We start from the raw sequence: 23,494 nt of genomic DNA on the forward strand, positions 1-23,494 counted from the left end.
ATACTTTTTTCTGATCTATGTAGAGCATTCATTAATCATAGGCTCTTGTGGGGAGATATCTTATTTGGTCTTATATAATAGAATCATGTCTTTGTTTTCTCTTGCAGTTGTATTTGGCCCACGGTTGTGATTATGTCTGCCCCAACTCAACTACGTGTTATCATTGAAGAGACCCAAGTTCACAAGTTAACCCTACCAGATGGAATCCCTAGCACTGTTGACGAATTTTTGGCAGCCGTACAGAATCACTTTCAACTCCAAGGGAGTTTTACTGTTATGTACATGGACAAAGATTTTGATGATCAGTTCTTCACCATTACGTCAACAGATGTCATTAAGAACAAAGACACAATCAAATTTGTTAGAAATGAACCTTCTTCCGTTATTCTCACATTGAGTCCCATCAATGAGGATGCTGCCTCCTCTCCTTCATTGCCACTGGGTCTGTCATTCCAGGAAGACGGTTCCTCGGTTAGTTCATCCGACACCATCATTTTACCGAGGTCCCCAGAGTTTCGATCTGAACCGTGGCCAACTGTCTTTGAGATTCCCACCTTTTCATATAATGTTGAACTGCCACTTCAAGCAGGAAATTAGGCCTATGAAACTGATGGCTCACTCCTTCAAAATCCAAGCATGAACTCTGACATACTTGAGAAACTTGCTGAAGCAATATTCCACTACACTGCCTATCCCTCTGGCCATCAAATACTGGCAGTTGTTGAAGCTCTGCTAAAAAAGCATCCATGCCTAAAAGAGCCTGGAACCTCATATTCAGGCATGTACGGTTGGCAGCAGCGTCTTAAATATAAGATGGCTAATTACCGGTCCAAAATGAGAAGGCGTGAAGTTCCTTGTCCTGAACTTGATATCAACTCCTTGAAAAAGAAACCCCATGGTGAGAGAAATCCTGCAAAAAATTGCAAGCGACCAAAGAGGGCAGAGGTGAACTACCTTCCTCCACATCCAAGTGGAGAAACTAGCGACACTCTGGAGTTAGAGAGACAGGAGCTTCTTAACAAGGTAAAGAAGAAGAACAACAACAAGGTGATTCAAGAAAAATGGCCAAAACCTTCTCCTATCGAAGGCTCGAAGTTGTGAGTGGTAGTCCTGCTGCTGAAGACTTCAGAGAGAGATGGCCTGCTTTGTTTTGTGAAGCTGAGGTAGGTGAATCTATAAAACCTTAAAAAGATACCGGCTCCATTTGGCAGTAACAACAATTTATTATTATTCTATCATTAATGGGATTGAGGGTGGCAGTAGCTCAATCTGTTGGGAGCTGGGTTGGGAACCGGAGGGTCGTTGGTTCAAGTCCCCATACAGACCAAAGTATGGTGGTGGACTGGTAGTTGGAGATGTGCCAGTTCACCTCCTGGGCACTGAACCTTTCCATTGGCAGCTCCCTCACTCTGACATCTCTCCATTAGTGCATGCATAGGCATAGCTTGTGTGTGTAATTCAGGCCTGTGTGTAGTAACAACTGTGTGAATTAATAAATTATACATTTTTATTAATATCTACAGGATTTAAACTCGGCATCAGACTATTTGGCCTAGTTCCTAATTTTGTACTTTTATATATTTTTTGCCAATTCAGATCAAGGAGGAATTCAAGAGAATAACTACAGTTTCACTAGACAGAGCTTCATGTACAAACTTGACCACTACACAACAAAACTTATTGCCCTGATGATGGCCAAGGGAGGTGTCATCGGGACCAAGCTGAGGCCGTTTATGGACAGACTTAAAATAGTCATGCAGGGACTTCTCTCTCATACACACTCTCACACTTACACACCAGGGAATCTTTAAAAAAAAAGTCTAAAATCCACAAGTAGATAAGTAAATGCATGTGTTTTTGACAGGTCATAAAAAACTGTATTGGATTGGTATATATATATATATATATATATATATATATATATATATATATATATATATATATATAATATATGGTCTTTTAGAAAACTTAAATTTAACTTGTTAAAATCTGCAGAAAACTGCGCACACAAAAACTGCATGCAGGTATATATATGCAGGACAACTCCTCCTGCTTGTAATGCACACAGTATTGACACATTATCAATCTGTTCACAGAACCAAAGCATTGAGATGAGACGTGAAACTGTCATCCGCAGCCTTATCCTGTACCTCGGCGAGAAAGAAGAAGAGCTATTTGAAGATTGCCAGGTAAAGCATGATTTTCTTTTTGTGTCATAAAAATTATTTTTAAGTGAAAGTGAAAGACACAAACATGAAGATTTTCCACTCAGCTATTGTCCAGATTATGTTGCAGTCACAACTTAAACGTAGTCTGGATATTACAAAGTCATAGGGTTTACTGGCACTGTAAAGTTGCAGAGGCACACAATGTATGGTTTCGAACAACTTTCATTTTGATTGCAGCTGCTGTCTTGCGCAATGTTCTACACATTTTTTTACTTGTGTTGACTCACTGTTAAAGACATTATACTAAATGTAACATAATATGAGTTCTGTTTAGTAATTTTTAGCAAGCATGTTCAATCTGCACTGATAATGAATATCTTTTGTATTTGTTTCTCAATAGAATTGTGTTCTTTCTTTCTTTCTAAACTGTATGCAGGAGGACACTCGTAGTGATGCCGCCGAACACATCCTTAAGATACTGTTCGTCCATGGTGCTGATGGAGAGGATCCAGTCGATGTGTCCATCCTTTTGGAAGGCAGGGAGATGTTTCCAGGATGTGGCAGTACTACTAAAGCTTGCACACTGCTGATGGGGCTTATTTATTCCCTCAACCTGGCATACCCCCCAACACTGCGCTACACCTTTGAGGTGTTCCAGAAACTTTTCCTGGACTTGGATGGTGTTAAGATGTCCCCAAAAGTGCGATCTTTAAAGTTGAAGTTGCTTTCCTAAATGCCCTCAACATGGCACATGCTGTACAATTTATTTTTCTGTTAATGTTTATTAGAGGCAAAGGCCAAAGAACTATCCAGAACTGTTACCTAGTTTAAACTTTTGAAATGTTTTAATGTGTTACGGTTTTAAGAGCATAAAGAGCTTTTGGTGTCGGTTTGAATGCTGTTTTTGCATTGTTTCAGTGAATTGTAAGATTCTAATTGGATATTTGAAAAATATCATTACAGATCTGTCTTGGATGGAGAAGAATGGATTTTCCTTTTCTTTAGGGAATTTTATTTATTTATTTTTTTTTTTTACAGAACAGCAGATGCTTGAATGAGCATTAAGGAAAAGTGACCTGCATGTGCTCGTCATTAATCTCAGTTATGCCACTGTTGGCTGCTGAGGTTTAGTCGAACCGTACAAGGTTAATTCTACAGTTATTGTAAATTAGAGAGGGTACTGAATGTACCTTAACTAACTACTAATCAGTTGATGTGAAGATTACTGATTCATTGGTTCATTTAGAATGTTGACATAATAAACTGTTCAACCTAATTGTATTCATTTGTGATTTGTGATAACATATTTGATGCAGAGAAAACTATTACATTTCTTTAGTAACACTTAAAAAAGCAACATTTACATGATAATAGTGAGTAATATAAATTAATAAAACTAAGTAATTCATAATGTGAAATGGACAGACATTATAAAATCTATTTAATTACTTCATAACAGTAAATATTACAGATTTATAAAATGTACTTGATATTTTCTCAACAGTGATGTTACTTTTAAAATTAAATTTACTTAATTACTTTTAATAAATACAACCTGCTAAGTTAAGTATAATTAAGTAACATTTACTTAATGTCTTCACAAATGTTAAATTTAGAGTTAAGTACATTTTACTTGATACTGGCAAGTAAGTTGTACTTGATATCACAGCAGTAAAAGTTACTTAGACAAACTGAGTGCAAATTGTTACAATGATTTTATCAAGTAAATCCTACAAGTTGTTTTTAACAGTGTAGTAGGGTAAGTAATTAAATATTTCACTTAGACATTTTTGAGGCTGGCAGTAGGCATCACCTATTTCCTTTCTAATTTACTGATGCATTTAAGTATAAGACAGTTTTTGAGACATACTAGTTGGTAAGTAGACATTTAGCAGACTTATTATATCCAAAGCAACTTTAGTTCACTTATTTTAAGGATAATCACTGTAAAACCATATATTGCTCCCATTATAATCAGTGGAGCTGCCTGTTTTTCTTCAGTATAATGGTTTTTATTTACAATATTGTATTTATATTTGTTTGTTTTTTATTACAATTTTGTAAATTTTTATATTATATGTGAAAAATGTTTGCTAATTAATTGTATGTGTTATATATTTGAATAAATTCTGACAATAACATCAAAGCCAGCTCATGATGGCTGAAAGACAATCAATTCAATTACTTTGAATTAATAAAATATGTTTAGAGTCCACAGGCCAGTTATGAGAGTGCAAAAACTACAGCACTATTTCAACTGGTGATATTTTTAATGGAACGAACCCTGCAGGATATATATAATTCAACAACCATTTGGTTAACAACATACATCTTTAACCAAGGCACCACTCATACTAGTGTGATTGTATTTTTATTGGATTTTCAGACAAGTGTCACGCGCGCACTGGGCTCTCAATCACGTCTGTCACCCGCTCTCACTCGCCTGTGTTTTAATCACGCACACCTGCAGCTCATCTTCACCTCGTTTGGACATGCACTTAAACTGCACTCTCACTCTCAAGCTGCGTTCACACTGCCAGCAACTTCATCACGGCATGTCGCAAGTGGTGTGTATCTAGAGTCTAAACAGCACTGTTTCTTTACGATAAATTTTAGGAACATTTGAGCTATACTATCGTCTCTCATTTTGCCTGGCTCAACTTTGTCGCGTCGCTGGACACGCTCACATCCGGTTGCCGGAAGTCGCCAACTCTCATTTAAAATTGATGAAATTACATGGGATAACTGTAAAATTATGAAGCAATTAAAGACATTCACACAACATGAAGAAACAGTGGCTGCTAAGAGAGCTCAAGAGTACTGCTGCAAACAAATTCTCAATGTTATAAGAAGTTGATGTATCAGTGCGTAAGTGAGGCCCACAACAAGAACACACAGGCTTATTCATTTTAAAAGCTTACATTTATTTAAAATATAAAGGCTTTTGTATTCATTTGAATTGAAAAATTTATATTTCCTTTTGAACTATTACAAATAATTGTAGGCTACTATCGATTATAAAATTATTACAGAGACCATAAAGATGAATATTCTCCCTAAGTTTATTTTCCTTTATCAAAATCTACCAGTTAGTAGTATATCAAAAATGTATTAATTTTTTTTTTAGAAAATGGAATAAACCTCTTTGTAAATATAATTGGGATACTAGAAGACCTAAAATTATTATTACAATTCTTATGTTGTCATGAAAGCTAAGAGGATGAGAATTTCCAAATATAATAAATGATTTTAAAGCTGCACAAATTCAACATGTATTGAAGAATCTAAAGTGTAATGGAGGAAGATGGAAATATATCAAATGAGGGAACCTATTAGTATATCCCTGTTCCTGCCCAAACAAAGCAACAACAAAAAAAAAATAATAATACAAAAATTCAGTAGATTAAATTTGTATTAATAGTACTTTTTGAATTTGGTTAGAAAAATAGTAAAATTAAGAAAGATATAGTTAATGTACAAGAAATTGCTAAATAACCTGATTTCATACCAAATAGATTAGATAATACATGTAGGTTTTGGGCAGATAGAAGTCTGAAAAGATATCACCAACTGTTCACTGATAAAGGAATTGATACCTTTTCAAACCTAGCAAAAAATATGAGCTTCAAAATTCTCTGTTTTATTTATTATTTACAGGTAAGAAGATATTTATTAACAGAAGTTAAAGTAAAAGAAATAAAAAGGAAATGCATCCATTAATAAATTATATAATTGTTACATACAATACAACTAATCCAATAAAAATGTTAGGAATCTTAAAGAGTGCACTTGCAAGAGATATACAGGGCACTCTGAATAAAATAATATGTAGGTGGAGGATGAATTAAAAATAAAAATGAATCAGCAGGACTGGGAAGAAATATATAATAATACATTTCAAACCACTCAATCCAGTGTTTGGAGGTAATCTGCTTGGAAGATACAAATGAGATTTTTTTACAATACCTGCTATTCAAAGTAAATACAAAAGCACGATTGTTGAAGTGCTCTAAATTGACAACATATGAACATTGGAATGAAGTGATTAGACCGGTTAATTTATTATTTAACTGCACAATAGAAATACATCCAGAAAACATTCTTTTTGGTAAAATGCTATTGTCCAAAATATATTCAGGGTAATCAGAATAGCAGCTTTGAAACAGATTACAAAAAATTCAACCAGACTTAAACCAGAACCCCCACAATTTTAAAGATGGAGATAAACGATTTTGGAAATATACCAACATTTATAATTAATAATAAAACTCAGGAATGTGAACATAATTGGGATTTGCTTAAAAATATTATAAATTAATTTAGAAAAAAATATGTTTTTTACATAATTTGTTAAAATATGAAGTATGATGCCCTATCTCATTTAATATTTCAAACAAAAGGAGGTGATGCCTTAACTTTCTTTCCACTGTTTTTAATGTAAATTAATGAATTACACATATTATTTATCAAATATGTTGTGAATAGTTATTTGATATGATTATTCAAAATAACATAGTTTTTTTTCCCTTTCTTGATGTACAATTTGTATATTGTCTTAAGTAAAAAAAAAAAAAAAAAAAAGCATAAAAAAGGCTACTACTGATTAATTAAAAAGTGAGCACTTAGAATACTGTATGCAAAAAAAATGGTATGCTATAATAAGGTATTATTTATAAAGAAACTTCAAGTAAAATATTGTATGTTCATCTTAAGTCCATGAAAGAAAGAAGGGGTTTGGGTGGCAGTCAAGTGGTTTTTATTGTTGTTCAACCATATACATTTAGTACAGTTCACAGAGAAACAGACAACATTCCTTAAGGACCATTGTGCTACATAAAAACAACATAGGACAAACACAGATCCACATGAGACTACACAGACTAAATAATAATTCTACATAAAATGCTCATGCAAACGTGTGCAAAAAAAGTACGGGACAGTACAATAAATTACTAAAAGGAACCAGACAATACACACAGTAAGAGACAGTGCAGCGCCGACCAGTATTTGTAATCTGAGTAGTGCAAAAAGATGACATTTTCTAAAAATGCCAAATGTAAACATAACATACTATGAAAGAGTGTTCTATGGACATAGCAGTTATTGAGGTAGCAGCCAGGTATAAGTGACAATGAATTAAAGTGCAACTCTTCTCTGTTTCCATAACTCTGTTATGGAAAATTCACCACTTTCCATAACAATCTTGAGCTTGAGCACACGGGCGAGTGACTTGATTGCGTCAGAGATGTCATTTTACTCACAGCTGATTGGTTCAGCACATGTTAGTGATCTGGAATCCAGAACGAAACCTGCTACGGAGCAGGTTAGCCATGTAGCTTAAGTTACTATGGAGATGAACACAGCTAAAAGCTGACCAACATTCATGGTACCTAAAACCAGGGGTTGAGGCAGGCCCGCCATCAGGGGGGGTCAAAGGGTACAGATGCCCCCGGGCCCAAGGGGGCCCATGCAAAGGTCTATAGCTGACCCTTAATGGGAACAAGTACAACAATATACTTACTTATATCACCGAAAATAGAATGCATATGTATTTACATAATAAATACATAATTTTTTTTATCATTAAAACACATTTCAACTTGTCATCTGATTCTGATACCCCATCCCCCCGCTGTTATTGTGAAAACGGTTCGGTCGAAACACCTGGCCAATCAGATGTGCAGAACATACACGATGTGCATTGTACAAAGCAGGGACTGACTAGAGAGTCAAAATGCCTTACCAAAGGCTAAAATCAGGGGTACAAAAAAGAAAAGAGAGGCGATGGCCGAATTTCTTTGGGTCAAGCATGAAGCACTAGGTATGACAGACGAAGATGAACGTGGCAAAAGCGAGGATCTAGTGTAGACAAGCAAATAAATGTGCAGCTAGCTAGCTTAACCTTTAAATAACTTTAGCACGTTCACTTAACTAGATAACATATCAATATAATAGATAGATATAAATGCCCTTATAAGTAGGGATGTGTACCAAAACCCGGTATTAAATGGGCCCCGATGCTAAATTATTAAAGACTGTAGTATTGATAAGCTCCGTCGTTACAGTTCTTTTTAATGTTTTGGTGTCATTAATAATCACGCTGCTGCAGCCTCTTGCAGTTTCGAAGCTGCGCTCCGCACACACACGCTAGGGATGACCAGATCCCAACAAACCAAATGTGGGACAAAGAGTAGCTATGTTAATATGGGACACGTTACCAATGCTGAGAAGTCTAAATGTTTTATATGATGTCTATCTAAATCAGCGTTTCTCAACGGGGGCGGTTCCGCCCCCTAGGGGGCGTTTGGACAGTGTTGGGGGCGGTGTGAACGAGGCAGCAGAGAGGGGGGCGCTCAGGCACAAATGGGGGGCGTTACTCAGAGGTACTCAACAGGCGGCCTGCGCAAAAATCTTTTCAGCTCTTCTCCTTAGCCTATGTCTTCGTCTTGCTCGGATTACTGCTGCCACTTCACCAGGAGGATATGCCAGGAGAGCCGCTTCCTAAGTTACACATCTTTTTAAGAGGCGGAGAATTTTCAGCGCAAAATAGAGGCGCGCTTTCACCGGCTTTTTCTGTACATAACGCGGAATACATAATTTGGCGCATAATTAGTCCTCAGGGCTCACACTAATGACCGTAATTAATAAAAAAAAAGTGGCTGTTTTTGACGTCGTTTTTTCTTCGGTTCAGTTCAGGTGGCCGAGCTGTTGTCGTCTTTGTTCGTCATTTGAAATCAAATGACCGTTTGTAGGCTATTCAAATTTGAAGCCTAGTATATATTGCCTAATTGAGTCTTGCGAACGACCGCTGCTTTTTCATTGGCCATTTAGGTTAGTTACGTTATTGTTCACGTGATTGGTTCATCTTAAAAAAATTGTGTGTGAGCCTGAATTTGTTTGAATTTCTAAATACATTTGCAATACCTTTCAAACAATCCATGTGTTTTTGCATTTTTTTCCAAACACAATATTACTCAACTTGAGGCTTTTACATGTAGTTTATACAATAAGAAACTTCTGTTGCAGTTTTTTTGGGGGCGTTAAGAGGATCATGAAGAGGTCAGGGGGGCGTTTGTTCAAACAATGTTGAGAACCACTGATCTAAATAAAAAAAATAAACATCGGAATTTTCCCCGGCGCTATGTAGGCAGCAAGGTCCACCTGCACTTGACCCACATGTGCGCAGTTTGATTGACATCAACCAGCCCCTTGATGACAGCCTTCCCTGCTTTCCTCACAGCCATTGGATACAATTAGTTTATTGACATTTTAGATTTGTTTCCAGTGAAATATTGAGTTTATATAGTGACTTTGCTGTTGTAAACATTACTGTTGCTACTCTAGAAACGAATCGGTTACCTTACGTAACCTCGGTTCTCTCTAGAAGAGGGAACGAGTATTGCGTAAGCTAGCTTACGCTACGGGAAAGATTAATCTTTTCTGAGATATTGAAGCCAAAAAATTCTCCTTAATTTTGTATCCATTGTCAACGCAGTGCAGCAACTGCATACCTTGAGCGGGCTAGCTAGCGAGCTCATAGGTTGCTCTGCGGCAACTGCTGCAGCCTATAGACGAACTTGAGTGAACTTGCGTCCAATGACAGGCGCCCGCGCCGTCACTGTATCAAAGCCCGCCAAAATGGGCGTGGCTAGAGTGCATATAAGCGTAAGTTCATAGGCTGGAACCCTGGTTTTCATTGAATGAAGCGAAAATCGCTGCGTGGCGCTGAAGCACGGCCGGCTACGCAATACTCGTTCCCTCTTCTAGAGAGAACCGAGGTTACATAAGGTAACCGATTCGTTCTCTTCACGAGAGGTTCTCTCGTATTGCGTAAGCTAGCTTACGCTACGGGAACCCATTGTCAACGCCGTCGCGCTCAAGCATCCACTGCATGAGCCCCGGGGGTTGGGGGACCCGGGGGAGCCCTTGTGAGTGGGGAAATAATATTTGGCTGGCAAGAGTGCGGGCCAGTGTGTGTGTAATACATAAGCACATAGTGGGAAGGAAAAGACAGAGCGGCGGTGCCGGTCTGTGTGGAATGTGTCCCATCAGTGCAGCTCACCGGGGAGCTGTAGCGTATTAAACCGCTAGTAGTTTTGCCTGCAGGGCGGGCACTTCCAGATTGTAAAATCTGACAAAGGTGGAGGGGGAAGCCCAGCCCGCTGCCACACATATGTCGTGAATGGAAATCCCGCTGGACCATGCCCACGAGGAGGCCATGCCTCTAGTGGAGTGAGCCCTAATGCCTAACGGGCATGGTAGGTCTTTTGACGCGTACGCGGCAGCAATAGCGTCCACTATCCATCTAGATAGTGTCTGTTTCGAGGCGGCGAAACCCTTGGTGCGCCCTCTGAACGAAACGAAAAGCTGCTCAGAGAGTCTGAAAGAGGCGGAGCGCGCAGTATACAATCTCAGTGCTCTGACTGGGCAAAGGAGATTGGCGTCGCGTTCGCTATCGGATGCTGGCAGCGCCGATAGGGAAATGATTTGTGCTCTGAAAGGAGTACCGATAACCTTGGGGACATAACAGTGTCTAAGCTTTAAAATGACCTTGGAGTCACTTGGTCCAAACTCAAGACACGCAGCGCTGACAAACAGCGCGTGAAGGTCTCCCACACGTTTAACTGATGACAGGGCAGTCAGAAAAACAGATTTGAGTGAAAGGTATTTCAAATCCACAGATTGAAGCGGTTCGAAAGGGGGGGCTTTCGTAGCTTCGAGAACTACGGAAAGATCCCAGATAGGAACCGATGGGGGGCGCGGGGGGTTCATCCTTCTAGCTCCCCTGAGGAAGCGGATGACCAGCTCATTTTTTCCCAGTGACTGGCCGTGCAGGGGTTCAGCGAACGCCGCGATGGCCGCCACGTACACTTTGAGCGTGGATGGGGATCTGCCCTTATCCAGCAGCTCTTGTAAAAACACGAGCAGCGACGACACCCCACATGTCCGTGGGTCCAGGTCTCTGTCGGTGCAACATTTTGAAAACACAGACCATTTGGACGCATAGAGTCTTCTCGTGGAAGGGGCTTTAGCGTGTATGATAGTGTTTATTACTCCTTCTGGCAAAGCAACGGGTAGTCGTTGATCACCCACGCATGCAGCGCCCAGCGCTCTGGGTGGGGATGCCAGATCGTGCCGCGAGCTTGAGAGAGGAGATCTGCTCTCACTGGAATGGGCCACGGGGCTGTCAGTGACAGCTGCGTAAGCTCCGGGAACCATGTCTGATTCTCCCAGCGCGGGGCTATGAGGAGCACCGAGTGACGCGTTTCCCTGATCCTCTGCATTACCTGTGGCAATAGCGAGACGGGAGGGAAGGCGTAAAGCGGGCGGTTGGGCCAGTCCTGGGCCAGCGCGTCCTCGCTTTTCAAGAAAAATACTGGGCAGTGAGAGTTCTCTTCTGACGCAAAGAGGTCTATCTCTGCTCTGCCGAATATGCTCCATAACTTCTGGACTGTTTGAGCGTGCCGGGACCATTCCCCTGGGGAAATATTGTCTCTGGACAGTCTGTCTGGGCGTCATTCAGGTGGCCTGGCACGTGCGTGGCCCTCAGCGAGCGCAGGTGGCACTGGGACCAACTCAGTATGCGTTTTGTCAGATGGAAGAGGTTCCTGGATCTGACACCGCCCTGACGGTTTAGATAGGATACCACAGATCTGTTGTCCGAACGGACCAGGACGTGGTGACCCTGAATGACCGGGAGGAAGCGCACGAGTGCGTACTCGACTGCTATCATTTCCAGACAATTTATGTGAAGGAGCTTTTCCTGAACTGACCATAGGCCAAAAACCGGAGAGCCCTCGCAGACCACGCCCCAACCCGTGTTGGACGCGTCTGTCGAGATGACTTTTCGACGAGATACAGCTCCCATCGTCACTCCCCACTGATACCATTCGGCCACTGCTCAGGGCTGCAGAGCTGAGATACAGGTCTGAGTCACTCTGATCAGCTGGCGGCCCGTGGCCCAAGCCCGGCGAGACGCGCGGTTGTTCAGCCAATGCTGAAGCGGGCGCATGCACAGTAAACCCAGCTGAAGTACTGCTGTGGCTGAGGCCATGTAACCTAGCATTCTCTGAAATTTTTTCAGAGGCGTGAGGCTGTTCATCTGAAAGGACGCGGCTAGTCGCTGAACACGGCGGGCGCGCTGTGTAGATAAGCGAGCCGTCATCGCCATGGAGTCTAGTTCTATTCCAAGGAAGGAAATTGCCTAACTGGGCTGTAGTGAGCTCTTGGTCCAATTGACTGCAAGACCCAAACTGTTCAGATGACTGAGGAGAACTGTCCTGTGAGACAGAAGCTCAGTATGTGACTGTGCCAAAATCAGCCAATCGTCCAAATAGTTCAGAATTCGCAAGCCCTGACTCCGCAGGGGTGCGAGCGCCGCATCCATGCACTTCGTGAAAGTACGGGGTGCTAAAGACAGGCCGAACGGAAGGACGGTGTATTGATAAACCTGGCCGTCGAAGGCGAATCTCAAGAATGGCCTGTGACGGGATTTATCTGAATCTGAAAATAGGCATCTTTCAGATCGAGAGAAATAAACCAGTCCCCTGGCGCACATCGCGCGAGGAGTTTCCTGATTGTAAGCATTTTGAACGGTCTTTTTGCGAGCACCTTGTTCAAAACCCTGAGATCTAATATTGGTCTGAGGCCGCCGTTTTTCTTGGGGACAAGAAAATAACGGCTGTAAAACCCCGACTCGCTCAGAGAAGGTGGCACTCTCTCTATGGCCCTTTTTCACAGAAGGTTTGCTATTTCTGAACGAAGCATGCAGGCTGCTTCCGTGTTCACAGTAGTTTCGAGCCGCGCTCTGAAGCGGGGAGGGCGGCGATCGAACTGTAGCAAATAGCCCTGTTTTATTGTGCTTAACACCCATTTGGATATCCCTGGGATAGCTTTCCACGCTTTGAAGCGTAACGCTAGAGGGTGAATGGCCAAGTCGCCCTGATTGCCGCACACTGCGAGCTGAACAGAATGTGTGAGCGCGCTTACTGTGCCTATGCAGGACTGCTCGCAGACAGCAGGGACAGGCTGTTCTGTGAGTGACTTCCCGATTGAGGTGAATGGGGAAAGAGTCACATCTGTGAAGTGATGCGCGAGCATAGTCACGGGCATGGGACTTACATACAGAGAGGTGTTTGCTGGCCGTGTGACAGAGCGGGCAGAGAAGGGGCGCCGCGACGGATTCGTGGGCGCGTTTATTGACTCTAACACTCGAGCTGGCTGTGCCCGCTTTATGTGAGTGGGCTCTGATAGGGACACGGGAAGTGTAATGCTTGTGTGTAGGGGTGAACACTGGATTGTGGGCACATTTTCTACACATAAGGCATGTTTGCTTTTCACAAAATTTATTTTGTTCGCCGTGAAAACGGCATTTGAGTGCAGGCAAGCGGGCAGTATCACCGGCTTGTTGGCTGCTGAATCCACCACTGCAGTAGCCTGAGAGAAGGGGACTGACAGGGGGCGAAGCTTTGACGGTGGTCCGGCCGCGGCGGGACTGAGCCATCGTTTCCTTAACAAAGCTAGGAGGACTTTGGTTGCTCAGGTTTCAGCACAATCTTAGGCCGAGGCCCGCGGGGGGGGCGGCGGTCTGTGGCGGCTGTCTGAGCGCGTTCTAGGCCGGCCGCCCTGTTGACGCTGAGAAGTCTGGCTTTGCTGAGCTGGGCGCTGTGAAGAGGCTCGTGCAGGAGGCTGGTCACATGGGCGGCCTGCAGAGGAGCTAGCGCGACGAGGCAGGAAGAGATTCATGGCTTGGGTGGCTTTCTGGACTTCCGATAAACGGTCAACAATGCCACTCACCGCGGAACCGAAGAGACCGGACGGAGAGAGCGGTGCATTGAGGAACGTGGAGCGCTCAGCTTCTCCCATATCGGCTAGCGTTAGCCATAGGTGTCTCTTCGCCACAGTCAGCGTGGCCATGCACTTCCCTAGGGCTTGGGCTGCAGCTTTGGTTGCGCGAAGGGCGAGATCCGTCGCGCTCCTTAGATCTGAAACAGCCTCTGGGTGCCTGCCTTTCTCATCCCATTCTCGGAGAAGGTCCGCTTGGAGGATCTGTAAAACGGCCATGGAATGCAGAGCAGATGCGGCTTGGCCGGCGGCGGCATAGGCGCGGCCAACACAGGCGGAAGTAGTTCTGCAGGCCTTAGACGGGATCACTGGCTTAGACCGCCATCTCGCGGAGGGCGGGCAAAGGTGTGCTGCTACCGAATCCTCGACCGGGGGGATGGAAGAGTAGCTCCTCTCGGTGGCGCCGTCCACTGAAGCAAGAGAGGTGGAGACATGGGATCGGTTCCTGGCCGAGAGAGGCGCGTTCCACGATTTAGAGAGCTCGGCGTGGAGTTCCGGCAGGAAGGGAGCGGCCCGGGCCGCGGGCGCCGCGCGGCGACGGCTCTATTGAAAGCAGCCGTCGAGTCTGTTGGGAGCCTGCTCAGAGGGCGGTGACCACTCGAGCCTGAGGCGGTCGACGGCCTGTGTGAGGAGGCGCGCTAGTTCTTCCTCGACTCCGGCGCGGGTCCTGCTTGATTCCTGGGCCGAGGAGGAGGCTTGGGAGCCTGACCACTCCTCGCTGTCCGAAGCCATGATGGAACAGCAGCCCTTATCCTCCGCCTCGTCATCCGAGATGGCAACAGTGCGGCCGCTCGGCGGAATGGATACAAAATTAAGGATAATTTTTTGGCTTCAATATCTCAGAAAAGATGAATCTTTCCCGTAGCGTAAGCTAGCTTACGCAATACGAGAGAACCTCTCGTAAGAGAACAACATTCTTTTAAAAAATAATATATTTTGATCAATTATTTAATAATTGATAAAAAACAAACTGATAAGGAGTATTGATCAGAGTAATAGTATTGATAAACTCCTAATGATACCCATCCCTACTTATAAGGCAATTATATTGCAACCTGCTGGAATTACTAAAGCTTGCAATTTTTATTTTTAGGCCTGAAGTCAGCAAGAAAATAATCAGACTCTTCCTATGATATCACCCTCTATCAGAAACTGAGGGAGAGACGAGCATCCCCACCATGCAGAGTAGGTCCAATGAGGGAGAGTCTAGCATCCCTAAACAGTGAGTGAATGAGTGAGTGAGTAACACAAGGATGGGTGAGTGGTGGTGGATGGTGCTGGAGTGGGTGTGGATGAGGGCAGTACCACGGTAAGTAGGGGTTGCTGTTTTCTTTTAATTTTATAAATAAAACATAAATCATTAAGAGTAGGAAAACGCTCTTTATTAGAATATTAGTTCTTCATATTCAGGTTTGCAACGAGTATGTACAAGAAGCAGGAAGGAAGCAGTGTACAAGCACTCCGCACAGTCAAAGTTTGTCATCCCCCAATTGGGGGATGACAAAAAACTAATCTAAAATGTAGCTGGCTAGCCACTGTAACCGACTTCATGTTACAGGCCTCGAAGTTACCATGTATATGGCCTTACCTGAGTGAAACTTACCTGTTAAACATCACCCCGCTCTGTATGTGCTGGAAACGTGACTTTGAGAACACTGTATGTACTTCATGTCTTGTTATATAGACCTGCTCCTCAGTTTATGGAAGTAACTCTCCTTAAGGCCTGTTTGAAGCTTAAGTTTCCTGTTTTGGAAAGTGCCGTGTAGGAATTGACGATTTATGGATTTGTGACCTCTGCCATTGTTCTATGTTTAACCGAAGAATGTGTTCTAAGACTTTATCCCTTACCTGAATTCACTGCTTACCTGTGTTTTGTGAAATAAACTCCCACATCTGGGTTCATCACAGCTCCCGAGTTGGTGTGGTGTGACCCAAATACTATACATCCTAAATATGCATTCACTTTTCTTTTTTTTTTTTTTTAAATCTTTTTAAATAAAATACATTTAATTTTAAATATCCCTTATAAGGAACACTGACTTCCTTCCTTAGGGGCCTTTCACACCGAACACGTCCTTCAGTCTAAAAATGTTTGACAGAGTTAGAGAACACCAGTGTTTTGAGAAGCATTGTGAAAGGGTTAGTTAACCCAAAAATCCAAATTATCTCATGATTTACTTCTCTTTAAGACATCCCAGATGTGTATGACTCTCCTTCTTTAGCAGAACTGAAATGAAGATATTTAAAAGCCCATTTCAGGGGCTGTTAGTCAACAGGTCAACAGGTCCAATCAGGCTGCTGGCTGTTCCAAAAGGCATATTAAGGCAGCATAAAAGTAATCCACATGACTCCTGTCAATCATTGAATGTTTTCTGAACCGAATAGATACATTTGTGTAAAAAACAAATAGATAATTCAAACTTTTAACTTTTAAAAATCGCTTCCAATTTATTTGCAATATATGGACAAACAGAGCTGAAATGGGCTTATCATTTTCAGCCATGACAACTCTCTGAAAGTCTTGGCATGTTGAGTTAGGTAAGATGGATAATATATTGGTCTTGGCAGACTAGATCTTCTACACTGCTGCTGCTGCAGCTGAGCAAGTAACTGTTATGAACATAATGAGTTAGCATGTGATCATGCTGCTGCTGCACAAAACAGTGCAAAAGACATGCTGAATTGAGCATGAAAGGCATGCAGCTGCACAATTAGGCATCCATTAAATCCCATGTAGCAGATATAGACAGGTGGGAACTAGGGATGGAGGTGGTTTTCAGAGCAAAGCTCTTTCAGTGCCCTGCAGTGAACTGCTATTGCAGGACTGAGCTATTTATACACTACCCAAGATAGATATGAAAGCTGATTGGCTCCTCAAATATACTTAAGAAACCAACCACATTATGCCAAGCAAACAGATTGGCTTATCATGTCACATGTGAGTGAGCCAATTGACTGAAGGCATACCATTCAGAAAGGCTATCAGCTTGTGCCCAATAGAGTTTCCTGGCTGAACTTGGGTAATTTCTTCATTTCGGTTCTGCTGAAGAAAGAAAGTCATACACATCTGGGATGGCTTAAAGGTAAGTAAATCATGAGAGAATTTTAATTTAAAAGTTGAACCAACCCTTTAAAAGTTAGTTATTTTTAACTTGACATCTAAAAATGTGTCACTCTTGCATGAGATGCTAAAAAAATCACTGTGCTGCAATGGTCAAACATGTCCTTCTAACGTACTTTACATAGAAAAACAATTGAAAAACCTGCACACAGATGGAGAAACATGTTCGTGTGAATGGCCTCTTACCCTGTTGTGATAGAACTTACAAGATGACATATGGGAAATGCTTTTCACTACCTCATAGATTTCTTGTTGGAGAAGCAAGAAATTATTTTTGATTGTTTAAATACACCATCAGTGTTAACCACACACAGAGAGATTCACTGCCCAGATAGCAAACTGACATAGAATCAACGTAGAGTCTCTAGTGGCATCCAAACGACATTGATTCCGCATCTTTTTTGCTCATCAGAGTCAAGTTTATTCTACGTCATTCACGCCATTGAAAACTAATATAAAAACAATCTAATTGGTTTGCTTACCTGATGTTGAAACGATGTCATGGAATCAACATATTTATACATTTAAAAATGAATAAAGCAGCCTATATATATGTACTCTTTTAAAGACACAGCACATTCAGATACTCATATTATTTATACAAAATATGCATTAACAAACACAAATACTGTGGAGTTAACTTTTATATCTTTGTATATATATATATATATATGACTTCACACTGTTACATTTACAAATGGATGTATAATAACAAATTACAGGCTAAAGGTGGTGTCAATTTGACAGATTTTAAAAGTTAGTTCATCCATTTTTATGTACATTTACATTTATGCATTTGGCAGACGCTTTTATCCAAAGCGACTTACAGTGCACAGGGACAATCCCCCCGGAGCAACCTGGAGTTAAGGGCCTTGCTCAAGGGCCCAACAGTGGCATCTTGGTGGTGCTGGGACTTGAACCCCCAACCTTCTGGTCAGTAACCCTGAGCCTCAACCACTGAGCCACCACTGCATCTTTATTTCTATAAAAGATAGTGGTTGACTGAAATTCAATATTGCAATATCTTCTTTTGTGTTCATAACACAGGTTTGAAAGATACGGAGACCCTTAAAAGGACAGAGGGGGATGATTTTTTCATACTTAAACCGTGATAGTAAAACCATTGTAATAACAAAGGACAATGAAAAGTATGGTGATAAATGTAGAATTTTATGGTTCCTCTGGTTTTCCAACCATAATTAAACTACTGTTACTGCTAAAAAAAAAAAACAAACAAACAAAAAACATTTAACCATTATATACTTTACTACAGAAACCATTGTTTAACCATGGTATTTGAAATCCTATTATTTACCATGGTTACTATTGGTTATTATTTACCATGGTTACTAAAGTCATGTTTGCAACAATTTTACAAAGGTAAAAGGTTTATTTATTGCAAGAGTAGAATTATAAAGTGATAGTTCACCCAAAAATGAAATTTCTCTCATTATTTACTCACGCTCATGCCATCCCAGATGTGTATGACTTTCTCTCTGCTGCTGAACACATTTGAAGAAAGATAGTAAAATATTAAACTCAGAAGGTCCTCATAATGCAAGTGAATGTGATCAGACTTTTGAAGCTCCAAAAATCACAGACAGTCAGCATAAACGTCATTAATACGACCGTCATTATTGCTTTTGGTGTGGAAAAATATAAATATTTAAGTCATTTTTTTAACTGTAAATCATGGTTCCGGTCGGCAGCAGTACACGCATGTGACATAATCACATTGGCATTTGAAACACACGAGAACGGAGGCATGTGAGTCACAGCCAGAAGATCAGCACTGTTTACAGCTGAGTAGGAGGAACGCTGTATAGAAGCTTCGTTGGTTATGGTTTAGATCTGTATTTATCTGTATGTTTACTCACAATGGTGAGTTTGCTTGTTTATCCTAGATGTCAAATTTTTTTCAAAACAAAAGCAATAATATCGCTTTAGAAGACATACATTTCAAAAAGAAATATCAGTTTTGGGTGAGAACAGACAAAAATACAACTCCTTTTTCATTATAAATCACATCAGCAGCCTCCTTGGTAATCAAGATTTCAAGTTCGATTACACTTCCTCACTTTATCTAGCACTCTGTGTATGCGTCAAGCACTAGGAAGTGTAATCGAGCCAGAAATCATTATCGTGCCTAGACACTGCAATAGTAAGTTGTACAGTGAAAAAGGAGTTCCATTTAGGTCTGTTCTCACCCAAAACCAACTAAATCACTTCAGAAGACATTGATTGAACTACTAGAGTTGAATGGATTACTTTTATGCTGTCCTTATCTGTTTTTGGAGCTTCAAAATCTGGCCACCATTCACTTGCATTGCATGGACCTACAGAGCTGAGATATCCTTGTAAAAAAAATGTTTGTGAACTATCCCTTTAATTTAAGGTATTCTAGGCAACTGGATCAAGTTCTTTGCTCTTGCAGTTCAAGTTATAATTGCATACATCTAAATTTGACGAGAACTTGCAAGTAGACAGCCATCCATATAAAAGCAGAAAAAGTCTTGTGTGGTTTAAGTACTGGAATAGATGTTTGTCCAGGTTGACACAGGTTAATGACAACATCTGTAAGTTCTTGGTCTTCAGCTGGGGCTCACAGAAGACCTGCAATAAAAAAAGCAATGCAATTCAAATATTGCCATATTACCCAGTTTCAAATCATATCTGGTTATAGGAGTATTCCCAATACTATAACAAATGGTATGATGCCTTTAAAACTCGATAAAGGTTTTTGTGTCCAGGGCAATACAGCATTTGAGAGGCCGAAGCGAGGAGCAGTGAGTGAGCTGGCCAAATTTCTGTGAAAAGTATTGAAAATAGAGTCCCTGCAAATACTGAGCTCATGTGGCTTTGTATTAAAACTCTAGCATCAATTAACAATCTTAATTTAAAGTAACATGGCAGCATTGTGAGAAATACACTGACTTCATGGTAAATGTTCCTACCTTTTGTATGTTGTTTTCATGAAAAATGCTGCAAAACTTTCAATAAAAGAAGTATGTTATAAAAGAACATTTAGATAAATAGCAATAAATTAATTTGTTTTCATAAATTAATTTATGAGGCATTTTTATGTTCTTGCCATTTTAAGCATTACAAAATATTTTATTAGTACTTTTTCTGGAGTAATTCATGTGCATCTAAGTGTACAGGCCACATTTATTTCCACTGACATCTATTTAATAGTCTACACCATGTAAGCTTGCAAATGTGGAAAACAGTAATCAATGATGAGAAAGCCTTTACCATTCAGTGATGTGCTGTGGCCCTGCTGAGTAGTTCCACCCTAAAGGTAAAAGAAAAGGCATCAATCACATTGAAACTGCATTTCAACAGTGGGACATTCTATAATAAAAGCAAGTCTAATGAATGTATAGTCTAGAATTATAAAGAAAAAACAGGTTATTCTATTTAACTCCACCCTACAGTATATTAAACATTATCTTGATATATTTGGCAATACAATACAAAAGAAATGCCTCTGTTGTCTGTATTTGAGCCTTGTTGGGGTGGATTTACTGCAAAGGCAATCCCTAAAAAAGTTTATTTCAAAAACTATTACCTTCTGAAGCATGATGCAAATGAAACAGGGATAAGGCTCTGGACATCTCTCTGAAGTAGAAAAATATGTACAAGTGACATTATTAAGCAGTATTATTAACAGTCCTACTACTAATCATCATCATCATCATCATCATCATCATCATCAAATCATTATATTTAATCCTTTAGGTAAAACACAAAAGACACCAACTGTTTTCTAGCCCAATTTATTGGTACTTTGCAGATGACAATCTATTATAATTATTATTATATTGTTGTGAGACATACAATTGTAATATTATAAATATAACTTGAGACGTCTACCTTTGCTATGCTCATTTGAACCACGAGGTTTGTCCCTAAAATTAAAACAGTTTTGAGAAAGTAATGACAGATAAAATTTAATTCACCATGTGTATTATTGACTCCGTATGGTGCGCGGTCAAGTCAAGTCATCACAACACACATTGTTTCAAAGCAGCATTACAGAAAATCATGCATTAACAAAAAATTTAACTGTAATATCTATACACCACTGCAGGCTCTTGTGCACATTATAGGACATTCGCAAGCAGAAGACAGAAAAGTGAATTAACTAAAGTTAAAGTTTAGAAAATATGAGTGAAATTGATAATGTTAAAGTTGACCATCTACAACAACTGAAATGAATCCAACTAGGCTAATTATCTAAATTTACCCGCAGTTACCGGCTGCTTCACGGAGGACACTGAAGGATAAAACAATTAAAATCTAAAGTGATATTCAATGATAGACTGACAAAACATTGTGTAGAATGATGAATAAAAATACATTTATTCTTGCCTTTTTCTGTCGACACATCCACTGACGTTTGGCCCGGTTTGGATTAAAAAAGGTGCATGTGCTCAACCAAACGTTATGATTTTTGAATATATGTTATATTGTCGACCTAACAACGTTCTGATGAACCGACCAAATAATGAATGTTGATTCAACATTGAAAATTGATCGACTACTGATCCCAACCCTTACAACTAAAAGTTTACATTGAATCAACGTCTCCTTGCTATCTGCGTGGCCTGTCACTGAGGTAATTGAGAATCTTGCCTTCACTGTCTGATTTTCAACTCACGTCAATTCACGCACAATTCAGGCATTAACAGCTTAATCACAGCCCTCATTTAAGTAATTCCACTGCCCACTCTAGCACACTCTTGGTGCATAATTCATTGAGAGGATAGAGAGCCGTTTATGAACTGGCCATCATTTCCCCAAGCCACATTTGACAATCGATATCTCCAGAGTTAAAAATAAAATATAAATTATCCTGCACGGCAGCAATATGCTGTGTGTTTCTTACTGTGGGCGAATGCTCTGATCTGCAGACTGCACAGTTCATGAACATGTTGCTAGTCCTCCCACATCTACATATTTGAAGTGCAAGATCTATTATGCAAGTCAATACCAACTCCCACTAGCTAAAAGCAAAATCATTGATCATACAAATAAAACACACTCTTTGTCTAACTCTCTCCTTCCTTCTGCATTCCACCTTTTTATGCTGTCTTTCCAAGAACAGTATTTGTACTAGCAGTGCTTAAAAGGATGTACTAAGTAACTGTGTTCATTTCATCAAAGACTATTTATTTTATTGAACAATATTAAAATGATAAAGTGTTGGCTGCTTTCACCAAAGGCATAATTATCTGTTTAATGCAAATGGTCAAGGTTTGACTGGTTAGCGTGGGCCAGTTAAGGGTAATTTATACCTGATGGGAGAATAGGCTTCTTTTAGGCTACATCTACATTAATCTGGATACATCTGAAAATGCCGTTTTCATTTTCGAAACGCTCTCCATCCACACTGCCATTTTCAATCCTTTTCCAAAAGTTGCTCATCCACACTGAAACATATAAAAACAGTTAAATCCCCTTACTGTGCAAGCAAAAAATCACTGTTGCATGTATGGTCTGAAAGCAATATTGTCCATGTGTTCCATCGCGGGACACCAAATCCGAATAAACCTCCCATCGCCTTTGAAGGAATGCAATGTGAAGGTTGTACAATGTCAAATGTATCTTTAACAATCATATCAAACTTAATATCAGGCACAACAGCACCGCTATAACACAAATATGTCATTGTTTTCAGATATATCCATTTTCCCAGTCCACACTACAACGTGAAGGCAGTGTTTTCAAGGTGGAAAGGGTGGAAAATTATTATGTTTTAAAAATATATTACTTTACTAATATTATAAGTGAACCCCAAGGAACATTACAAATTATAAAAAAGCCATGTCATGACCCCTTTAAAGCTATAAATAGGGTAACCTATCTTTACTAAAAGGTTTTGTGACAGTACCATAGTACAATGAAGGAGATACAATTTTGCCATGTTATTTATATTGCTGTCTAAAAATATTAAGAGTATACCATGAAATTACTATGTTAATAAAGTGGCATTACTGTGGTACCCTGTCCAAAAACCTGGAAATACAATTTGACTTATTTAGTGTAGTCGAAATACTATAATGCCTGATACCTTTCATATATACACTCACCTAAAGGATTATTAGGAACACCTGTTCAATTTCTCATTAATGCAATTATCTAATCAACCAATCACATGGCAGTTGCTTCAATGCATTTAGGGGTGTGGTCCTGGTCAAGACAATCTCCTGAACTCCAAACTGAATGTCAGAATGGGAAAGAAAGGTGATTTAAGCAATTTTGAGCGTGGCATGGTTGTTGGTGCCAGACGGGCCGGTCTGAGTATTTCACAATCTGCTCAGTTACTGGGATTTTCACGCACAACCATTTCTAGGGT

General features: G+C 40.4%; 1 long non-coding RNA gene across 1 annotated transcript; it reads left to right on the forward strand.

Annotated features, from left to right (window-relative positions):
- Positions 1-17,038: 17,038 nt before the first annotated feature.
- On the forward strand, positions 17,039-18,290 carry LOC127645758 (uncharacterized). Its single transcript, XR_007970801.1, has 3 exons — positions 17,039-17,095; positions 17,937-18,066; positions 18,181-18,290. It is a non-coding gene; the product is annotated as an uncharacterized LOC127645758 (long non-coding RNA).
- Positions 18,291-23,494: the final 5,204 nt, after the last annotated feature.

Source organism: Xyrauchen texanus, chromosome 6, assembly GCF_025860055.1.
Source record: "Xyrauchen texanus isolate HMW12.3.18 chromosome 6, RBS_HiC_50CHRs, whole genome shotgun sequence".
In the NCBI taxonomy this organism is placed as follows: Eukaryota; Metazoa; Chordata; class Actinopteri; order Cypriniformes; family Catostomidae; genus Xyrauchen; species Xyrauchen texanus.